This window comes from Nannospalax galili, unplaced genomic scaffold (genome assembly GCF_000622305.1).
Source record: "Nannospalax galili isolate Female #2095 unplaced genomic scaffold, S.galili_v1.0 scaffold168, whole genome shotgun sequence".
NCBI classification, from domain to species: Eukaryota; Metazoa; Chordata; class Mammalia; order Rodentia; family Spalacidae; genus Nannospalax; species Nannospalax galili.
In genome coordinates this window covers 154,165-163,839 of record NW_008357649.1, presented here as the reverse complement: position 1 = coordinate 163,839, position 9,675 = coordinate 154,165, and positions in this window count along the sequence as shown.

Genomic DNA, 9,675 nt, shown 5'->3' with positions numbered 1-9,675 from the left:
CCCTCCAACACTTGGCATCATTTGTTCTCTTGATCTTAGCCAGTCTGACAGTCATACTTACAGTCATACTTACAAGGTGAATAAAGTTTTTTTAAAAAATATTTTATTTATTTTTATTTTATGTATATAAGTGTTATGCCTGCATGTGTGTAAGTGCACCCATGTTGTGCAATGCCTGCGGAGGTCAGAAGAAGGTGTCAGATTCCCCTGGAACTGGAGTTACAGACTATTAGCTGCCATGTGGGTGCTCGGAATCAAACCCAGGTTCTCTGCAAGAGCAGTCAGTGCTCTTAACTGCTGAGCCATCTCTCCAGCCCCATGAATAAAGTTTTTATTTGCCTTTTTGTAGAAATTGAAATTGATCAAGTCATACCACCTAAAGAAACAGTGTAGAGAACATTATTTAGAGAAAACTGCAATTTATTTTTTTGTAAGTATGTAAATAAAATGCTCTTTCTAATATATTATAGCTGCTAAATATGGATTAAAGTAAATAAAGTATATTAAGTTCTATAGCAAAGAATAATGATTAAAATGCCAATGTTTCTGAATGCTGCAGAACATTGCCCAGGAATGCTCTAAATGTCAGTACAAATTTAAATTGTAGTTCATAGTACTTTTAACTGGATCATAAAGGTTTTTAAATTTAGTAATAAATTATACAAGTATTTAGATTATATAATTCAAGCCATTTATAATTAAAATTAATATTTTATAAAATAGACTATGTGATAGTTAAAATGACTGTTTTCTAAACATAAATAGTTTAGAATATTTGTACCTCATCTGTTTGATAAAGTAAGGGAAAGTTCCAAATAATAAGCTAGTAATAAAATTTATTATCCCACTTAGAATCAGTTACTGTTGAGTGATTTAAATTTTTTTCTATCTCAAAGTATAGTTATTTAATTTGAAATCATAGCATTTAATAAAATATATTGGGAAGTTATTGGCAGTGATGATATATTATTCCTGAGAAAAATATTTAATGCATTTAAATTTCTTTTATTCCTACGATTTAGGAAATTATTTTAGGAGAGGTCATACATATTATAAAATAGTGACTGAAATAAGATCAACCAAATCACCAAAGACATAACACATATTAATTTTTAAAATGATGTCTATAGTTATACAATAATATATTTCAAGTCCACTAGAAAGTTCTTGAATTTGTCTTAATTCTAAATGAATAGGAATCCCTGAGTTAACATTGTATCTAGAATCACATTTGTCACAATTTTCTTTGTTTTATGTGGTAATTGAAGACAACTATTTCATTTTCTATAATTCTGTGCTTTAGGAAATATAAGTGTAATTATATTTCTGATTAAGTAAGGCTCAGGGACACAAGTGTGACTTACAAGTCATTTGTGTTCAAGAAACTTTCTATCTTAGGGGAGAAATGGATACATGAGACCCTCACTTCTGTTGTGATTAGGGTTGTCTTAATCTTTTCAGGTTGCTGTAACAAGCTACTATATAATACCAGGTGGATGATAAAAAACATGATTTTCCTGTTTCTTTGGAAGTTGAGTACAAGATGAAAAGTCTTCAGTGTCTGGTGAGGGCAACCTGTTTTTTGTTCATCATCATCTTTATTGTATGCTCATGTGGAAGGGAGCAAGTGAGTTGTCTGGACATAAAGTCTGTTCACAGGGTTCTGTCCTTAATGGCATAATCTCATCCCCAAAAGCTCCATCTAATAGCAGTATCATATGGATTTCAACATATGAGTTTTAGGGAAACATAAACCTTCATACCATAGCAAGGGCTCTTGCAGAGGAGATATGATCAAATTGTGGAGGGAGGCTAGAGGAAGATAGATGATGCCAAAAGAATTCAAGGAGGAAGATGGGATTCATCCTAGATCTTGACAGTGTTTTACAAGATGCAAAAGGACTAGATGACCCAGAAGGAAAGCTGTGGGTCAGTGGAGAGACAACTTGAAAGGGTTTGAATGTCCAGCTAAGGACTTTGAATTTCACTGGTAAGTGGTGAAGGGCTGACAGAGGTTTTTAAGCAGCATGGTGACATGTCCAGATTGAGTTTTAGTGATTATGACACTAATAACAATTAAGGGCAAATAGCAGTTATTGGTAGGAGACTATGAGGAAATATTCATAGCAGCCCAGGAGGGATGACTGGGGCATCACAGAAGGAGAGATCATCACGATGTAATGAAGAAGATAACTTTGGGAAATGTCTTAGTTACTTTTCCTGTTGCTGTCATAAAATACCCTCATGAGGACCCCAATAAAAGCAGCTTAAGGGAGCAAGTGTATTTTGGCTCACAATTGGAGGTTACAGTCCATCATTTCAGGGAAGTCACAACATCAGGAGCTAGAGACAGCTGGTCGTATTCCATCTGCTGTCAAGAAGCAGAGAATAGTGGATGATTGTGGTCAGTTTACCTCTTCCGTTTTATACAGATCAGGATTCAAGTCAGGGAATAGTACCATCCACAATGCACTAGTCTTTCCATCTCAATGCCATTGAGATAATCTCCCATGGGCATGTCCAGAAGCTGATCTAACTGAGCTAGTCCCTCACAGGTGTGCCTCAAAACTTGTCTCCTAGGTGATTCTAGAGCCTGTCAAGTTGACAGCATTAACACCAGAGGAAGCATTGCTCTTGGGCTTAAGCATTTGCTTATTTAAGTATGTGTGTTTGCACCTGAGAGTCATGAGCCTGGAGTTGAGTATAATGGATGTTTCTATCTTGGAAAGTGGGGTAGTTACCATTTAATACAATTAAGAATATAGAAAGGAGGGCCTGGGGAAATGATTCAGTTGGTAAAGTGCCTGCTGAACAAGCATGAGAGCCTGAGCTCAGGTCCCCAATAACTCTGTAAAAGCTGGCTGTGACAGCACACATCTGTAACCCCAGTGCTGGGAAGGAAGAGACACGTAGATCCCTGAAACTCATTGGCCAGCCTCTGTAGACTAATTGATGAGCTCTAGTTTTGGTGAGAAACTATTGTCTGAAAAAATAAGATGTGGATCAATAGAGAAAGACACAGAAGTTGACCACTGGGTTCCATATGCAAGGGCATACATGTGCATATGCAGCAGCACACATGTGCACACACACAAATATACACCTTCCAACCCAGAATATAAGAAGGAGAACAGACGTTTTGAGGTAAAAGAATAATTTTAACTTGGGTCATTAATATTCAGGGGTATTTGTCTAAGAGGTAGGGAAATGAATCTATAAATGAATTTAGGAGAGAAATTCTTTAGTCATTCCTACACTGGTAATAGTTGAAGCTCTGTGAGAAAGGTATATTGTTTCCATTTTCCTCATTAACTGAGAAGGGGAGAGATTGATGACTCATGTAAAAATAAATAATGGAGCAAGTGTCATTTTTCTAGTATTACTTGAAATTAAGACTCAAAGAAATTCAGTGATTGACCTTGGGATCAGAAGACCTGGATTAGATGTTCTTTTGTCTGTACCATTTCTCGTGACTCTCTACTGCAGGCCCACTCTTCACCCTTGTGCAGGCAATTTAACTTTTGGTATGGGGTAGGAGAGGCCTTTTCCAGACATGAGATGAACTGTTGAGATCTCTCTAAGCCACAGGAAATTACAGGATTAACTCCATCTTGCTCTTAGCTCTTGAATCTGACCTTGCTAGTTGTCTAAATGGTTGAACTCAGCTATCAAACATTTTAATAAAATAAAACCTGTTATTTTCTTTACAAACCAACTAAAGTGCATATTTGAAAGCTGGGTCACTGATATGAGAAAATCTAAAACAGCCTTTGGAAATTTATATGTGTTTCAAAAATTTGAATTGTCCTATATATAAATTATTTGTTAACTTGCTATTTTTCTGGATATTTTTGCATATATAAGTACTTTTGTCAAAATGTGATATATTCATTCTTGAAAATCTTGTATTTGGCAAACATACACACTAAAAATGACAAGAATTAATTGGAACATAAGGTCAGGGAAAAATATGTTTATGGCTCAGTGGTTAAGAACACTGGCTGTTCTTGGAGAAGACCTGGGTTCAAATCCCAGCACCCACATGGCAGCTAACAGCTGTCTGTAATTCTAGTTCCAGGGGATCCGACAGTCTCTTCTGTCCTCCGTGGGCATTGCATGACATGGGTGCACTTACCTACATGCAGGCAATAACATGCATACAAATAAAATAAAAATAATAAATACAGCCGGGTGTGGTGGCACAGGCCTTTAATCCCAGCACTCGGGAGGCAGAGGCAGGTGGATCTCTGTGAGTTCAAGGCCAGCCTGGTCTACATAGCGAGTTCCAGGACAGCTGGGGCTACAGGGAGACCCTGTCTCAAAAAGACCAAAAAAAAGTAAAAGCAAATTTCTTGCACTGCTGTGGACCTGACTGTTTCCCCCATTGCTACTTTTGTACTTTTAAACTGGTTGTTAGTATTTACTTTAAAGGTACTGGGTTTAATTTTGTTATAAAATTTAATTTCAGCATTTAATCTTGTGTGCCACCCAGGAACAGCATTGAATTTTGTTGTTTTTAATTTAACAACCCACACTTAATGTGAAATAACTGAAGGTGTGACCTGGAAATTCCTCCAACCCTATTATGACAAGCTGTAGTCCCACCTCCTTCCCATGCTCTGCAGAAGGAGTCAAGCCCATTACCTCTCTCTCCCAATCAGTTGACCTTAGCTACGTGAAGGGGAGGGGCTATGGATATATAAGTTGAGAGAACCATGAGGCCAGGCTCTCGCCATTTTGTGTGGCTGCTGGGAAGCTGCGGAATTTGTTTGGGTGTGGACGTTCCAGCACAGCCATAAATGGGGTAGTCGCCATTTTGGGAACAGAGTGTGGAGACTGTGGGCAGATGGCGCTGCTTCAAACATGGGAAAGAAAAGCCTATGAGAATCTGTGTCTTTGTAAGTCACCTCTTTTCCCAGATGTCATATAAACTATGCAAAACGCAAATAGAATGTATTATGTCAGTTTTGTCAATCTGCATCAGAACTATGAGACTCTGAGCGAGGACAGATCTCCCAATGGGGAAGGGAAAATTTAGTGAAACAGAAGGATACTTTACCTGTTAGGATTTTGTCTGTAACCTTGTAACACTGAGTCATTGAAATGCTCACTGTCCTGTGCTTTTAAGCTAAATGACAATTAAAGCTGAAGCAGAACCTTAAAAAAAAAAAAGCAAATTTGTAACCAGAACATTAACAAAAAACAGTTATTAATACTTAGGTAGATAAAGGACTGTCAGACAGAATTGAGACAACTGCAGACTGGTGTGTCAGGTGTTATAAAGAACTACTATAGGAATAGACTGGCAATGCCATCGACCTTTAACTTGGAAGGAGCATACTGAACAGGAATGCATATATATGGAAGCAGAGCTCTGAGCAAGTGGGGTTATCACTGAGGTAGGCAAGAACAACATTGAGGGTTGCTGTGAACTGGGGGCTTTGCCTGTCTGCAATGCATTCCTCTATGTGGGAAGGTAAGAAAACCATTTTATAATATCTATTTGTTTGTTTTTCAATTACTTATTATAGAAACTTTACAGCATACTCCAAACTAATGAAAGTAATATAGAGATTCAAAACCCAGCATCCATAGCTATAATCCTGTTGCATCTATCTCCTCAAGGTGATCTATTATCTGTTTATCTACTGAAGTATTTGAAAGAAATTCTTGATGTCATATCATTTCACTTCTTAGTAACTATATTAGCTACTTTTCTTGTGGTGACCAAATGCCTGATAAGAAGCAATGTAAGGAAAGAAGGATTTATTTTGGCTCATAGTTGAAGGAGATCTAGCCCATCATGTTAGGGAAGGCATGGTGGCAAAAATGTGAGGTGGCTGGTCACATTGGGTGTCCAGTCAAGGAACCAGAGTGAACAGGAAGTGGGGCCAGACCCACCCATTGTGACACTTTCTCCAGATTCTACCTCCTGAAGGTTATATAACCTTTCAAAATCAATGCCACCACACATGGGTTTAAGTGGGACATTTCACATTCAAATAACAGTAATGTAGTATGCATTTCTGTTAGGTAGTTAAAAATCCAAAAGATATTATTTTAATACTAAAAAAATTGACAAAATTCCTTAACATCACCTAGTATCATATCTATGTTCAAATTTATCCAAATAAAACCAGAATTTTATAGTTGCTCTTTCAAACCAGAATTCAAGGAAAATTCCCCAAAGCATATTTGGTCATTGTATTTAATTTTCAGTGTTTGTGTTTGTGTGTGTGTGTTCTGAGGATTCAATCCAGAGAGCCTTGTATATGCTAGGTAAGCACTCTATCAGTGAGATACAACACAAGTCTCTCTTCCCTCCTGTTTTTTTAAAAAATATTTTCTTTATTATTTGTATTTTTTATGTTTGGGTGTTATTGCCTGCATGTGTATAAGTGCACCCATGTTGTTCAGTGACCAAGGAAGTCAGAAGAGAATGTCAGATCCTCTGGAACTGGAGTTAGCTGCCATGTAGTTGCTGGGATTTGAACCCAGGTCTTCTGCAAGAGCAGTCAGTGCTCTTCACCACTGAGCCATCTTTCCAGCTCCCCCTCCTGTCTTTGAGATAGAGTCTTGTTGTACATCCCAGGCTGATCTGGAACTTTCGATTTGTCTGCTTTCAAGTGTTGGGATTTTGTGCATGTGCCGCAATGCCCAGAGGTTATTTAGTTGTTTTACATGCTAGGTTCATTGTTCAGCTCTTCGTTATATTTTACCCAATGGATAACTCTTAGAGATCACTATATATCAATATACCGAACTGATATCAGTTATTTTTATATCTTCACAGTACTCTACTGGGTGGCACAACATAGGCTACTTGATCTAATATTCATAGAATTTGAGTTGTTGCATATTTTCTTATTTTAAATCTTGTAAATTGTACCATAATAAACAGCCTCATATCTATTTCATGTTCTCAGGCATTTGTGTAGTTTTCTTAAAAATATAACCAGGTGCTCCTGCTGACAGTGCAGCTTGTGAGTCAAGAACTTCTTCTTTTCTTTTGATGGTTAGAAGTCTACTTCTATTCTTTCTCTACTTATCCAGAAAAAATCATGTATGACCCAATATAACTCTTATATTAATGTAATCCTCCTGTTTATCAATTGTGCATGTATAGAAATGTGTTGCAGCAGGACAGACTGTATGTGCACTCATCCACACCTATCCTTCCCCCAGTCTTACATCCATGCCACACATCCACCTTATTATTGTAAAGGCTGCTGCTTCAGATATCTATTGGCACACAGCAAATTGACCCAAACCTTAGATGTGGGTCGGGGATGCAGAAATATCATGACTACAGTTGGATTTTCTTACAAACTCTCACAAATGGTTTTGGTACATTCCTCATAGGTTGTTGAACTGAGACGTCAGATCTGCATTTAAAGCCTCTCTTAGCACCTTGCTGCATGGCTCTTTCTGTTTTCTGTGGGATACCTCACAGCAAGGCAGCTGACTTTTATTAGAGAATGTGAGAGAGCAAGAGAAGGTGACCAAGACAAGGTAGTCTTTCTGCAACTTAATCTTAGAGCTAATATTCTATCACTTTTGCCATAGTCTGTTGATTGGAAGCAATTCACTAGATCTAGCCAACGTGTGTTAGGAGGACATAATACAAGGACATGAATAACAGGTGCCAAATATCACTGTGAGCCACTTTCAAAAGTGCCTACCACAACTGCACAGCATCCCATTATGTGTGTCTTAATTTACTGAACTAATCTGTCTCAAGACATTTAGATTGCTTCCAATCAAGCTCACAACTGCCCACTGTTTTGCTCATGCCTATTTTATCCTGCAATCCTCCAAAAACTAAAGCTCCAAAGCAACCCTTTCTTCATGTAAAGACTGCAGAGAAACATTTCTCTACCAACTGCTCTGGGATTTCAATGAATAATATTTTCTCTATTCTGTTGCAGGTATTTTAGATCAAAGAGGTGTGTGTGTGGTTTATACCTCAATGTATTCTCAAGTTCAGAATGGTATTTGGTAGATGAAGTGCTATTCCCACTAAGTAAAGACAATGTTCTCAGTAGAGAAATAAAGGAAAAAAAAAACTATGGAAGATAGCAATGAAAAATTAAGAAACAACAATAGCTGCATTCATAAAAATACAAAGTATAAATATTGATACCATTTTTAATTAACCCAGTTGATTAACATTTTATAACAGAAAAAGATCTAATAGTGACAAGGACGTATGTAAATGCACTCTCAAACATTACTGGGAAGACCATTCACCTAGGTCTTCTGTGTTTCGTACACACTCACACTTTAAAGTGCACTGTAGAATTTTTCCAGTGTTAGCTGTCACTGTGGAATCATTGCTACTATGTTCAAGACATCAGAAAGTATCTGTCAGAGAAGTGAGAACAGTTTATCAACAAAGGCCATACCACGGCCACTTTATGGGCACAGAACCTGACAAAAAGATTCTCAAGTTGCCAAGCAGGTTAAGACAGTCAAAACAATGGTGACAGTCATAACAGAAACAGATTTTGTTGCTCAGCACGAGATGCGGGTGCTATGAAGCAGAACCACTGATAAATGCCTTGGGAAACATGTACTGAACTGCATAATATAACAGGCTATTTCCATTATATAGGGAAAAGTGTTTTTGCAAAACTTCCTTCCCATTGTAGGATCTTAAATTTCACAATGTCATATTTATTTGGGGAAGGGCACATTGGTTTAAATAAGATTATAGACAATTAAGATTCTTCAGTGGGGGGTTTTATTTGGTCTTTTCTCCTCATATTACTAAGCAGTATGATGAAATGGGTTGAAAATAATTGGTTTCCAGATCACCAAAGGAAATACAATATTGTTAAGTGACCATTTAAAGGTTATATTATTCTTTACTAATCTATTTGCAAACAGGCTCTGTATACCTTGTGATTGTTCTACAAGTGTATGATAGAACTGGGGCTGAAGCATTTTCTTATCTGTCTTTATGTTCAGGATGTAATCTTTGACATTTACAGAACACAGTAATTAAATCATTTGATATTTCTGTATCTCAGGTTCTTTTCATGATTAATGTGATTATTAAGAATGGAGCGACAGGCTGGAGAGAGTGTGATGATTAAGAGTGGAGAGATGGGCTAGAGAGATGGCTCAGCAGTTAAGAGTGCTTAACTCTGTAGAGGAGTGGAGTTCAGTTCTCAGAACTCAGATCAGGCCACTCACAACGACCTCTAACTCCTGTTCCAGGGGATCCAACACCCTCTGCTGTCCTGCTTGGGAACTGAACTCATGCATTCAGACTCATATTCAGACACATGCATTTACACACAATTAAGAGAATAACAAAATAAAATAAAGTACTTGGAGGAATCTTGCTTTATGTATGTATGTATTAAAAACTAAAAATAAGCTGGGTGTGGTGGCTCACCCTTTAATCCCAGCACTTGGGAGATAGAGGCAGGTGGATCTTTGTGAGTTCAAGGCCAGTCTGGTCTACATAGTGAGAGGCAAGCTGGGGCTATAGGGAGACCCTGTCCCAAAAAGGCAAATAAATAAATAAATAAATAAATAAATAAATAAATAAGTTAAGGAGAGACAACTCAACAGTTAATAGCGCTGGCATTTCTTGGAGAAGACCTAACACACCCACATGGCAGCTAACAACCATCCATAATTCCAGATCCAAGGGATCCTACACAC